This window comes from Coturnix japonica, chromosome 4, assembly GCF_001577835.2.
Source record: "Coturnix japonica isolate 7356 chromosome 4, Coturnix japonica 2.1, whole genome shotgun sequence".
NCBI classification, from domain to species: Eukaryota; Metazoa; Chordata; class Aves; order Galliformes; family Phasianidae; genus Coturnix; species Coturnix japonica.
Genome location: NC_029519.1, coordinates 2,364,682 through 2,365,743, shown reverse-complemented (window position 1 = coordinate 2,365,743; position 1,062 = coordinate 2,364,682). Strand labels below are relative to the sequence as shown.

At 66.4% G+C, this 1,062-nt stretch overlaps 2 protein-coding genes and 1 long non-coding RNA gene across 7 annotated transcripts in view; 1 reads left to right on the top strand and 2 right to left on the bottom strand.

Moving 5' to 3' along the window:
* SLC7A3 (solute carrier family 7 member 3) overlaps positions 1-1,011 on the bottom strand; it is a 23,483-nt gene extending 22,472 nt beyond the window's left edge. The window contains exon 1 of the mRNA XM_015859985.2: positions 839-1,011. The gene's annotated coding sequence lies outside the window, so the exon portion shown is untranslated. The remainder of the gene's footprint in view (positions 1-838) is intronic.
* LOC107312482 overlaps positions 1-1,062 on the bottom strand; it is a 19,431-nt gene that overhangs the window by 13,875 nt on the left and 4,494 nt on the right. The gene's annotated exons all lie outside the window — the stretch shown is intronic.
* LOC116653317 overlaps positions 446-1,062 on the top strand; it is a 6,182-nt gene continuing 5,565 nt past the window's right edge. Inside the window, exon 1 of the long non-coding RNA XR_004306876.1 lies at positions 446-542. This is a non-coding gene — a long non-coding RNA (uncharacterized LOC116653317). The remainder of the gene's footprint in view (positions 543-1,062) is intronic.

The following is a 1,062-nucleotide window of genomic DNA, read 5'->3' as shown; positions in this document are numbered from 1 at the left end:
GAGGGAGAGGTGGCGTGGCGAGGGAAAGACGCTGGCAGGAGTGGCAGGGTGGGGCAGCCTACCGTGGTTCTGGGCTCTCCATAGAGACAGGCTCCTGCTCTACCACGGCCACAACCTCGAAGGAGGCACCCGCAAAGCTGCGGCATTTGAGCTGAGCGTTTCGTCCTGAGCCTCACCCGATACGGCCATGGCAGCCAAGAGGGGTCTGCCCAAGAGACAGCGGGCTGCAGCCAGTGCTGCACAAGCCCTGGACCGTTCCGCTCAGCTGCTCGTGCCCTCGTGCCACCACTTGCGCCATACTGCAGTTGAGTCCAGTCTATTGCAAAAAACAGAGACGAGACAAAACACTCATCAGTCCTTACCCTGGTTCCATCCCACACCGATTACCCAGAACTGACCCAGCGCTCCCTATGGAGAGGTGCTGCTGCCACCCTCACGCTGGGCTCTCCTGCTGCAGCAGCCAGCTGCTGGCACCTGTCACCACCGCTGCGCCACCACAGCCACTTACAGCTCCCCCTTCCACAACCGGGGCACAGGAGGAGGTCACCACGTTATACAGGCGGGTCCTGAATATACGCAGGTAAGTAGCGCCCGCCCCCCCTGGGCAGCCCGTCCCGCTGCTCCGCTGCCCGCGCACTAACGGAGCTCCTGGCGCCGTCGGTACGGATCTACCGCGTTCCATCTCATTTCCTCCTTCCATTTCCCCGCAACCCGCACCGCCACCGACAGCAGCCCTTACTCCTCCTCCTCCTCCTCCTCTTCCCCGCCGCGTGGCTGACGGAAGCGGCACCGGTTGCGCTCGGAAACGCCCGTCCCGCCGCCCGCAGCGACTCACCGACGGTTCGGTTCGGGTCCCGTCGCGCTCCGCCCCGGTTCTGCTGCCGACACGCTTGGGGGGCAACGCGGTTCCTCCCGCTGAGAGCGAACGCGCCGAGCCGAGCAGCAGCCCTCCCGTCTCGCTGCGCCCCGCCCCGGCACCGCCCTCGTGCGGGGAAACTGCCGGGCGCGGAGGTGAAGCCCACCCCTCCATCCCTCCCTCCATCCGTCCGTCCATCCCGGCCC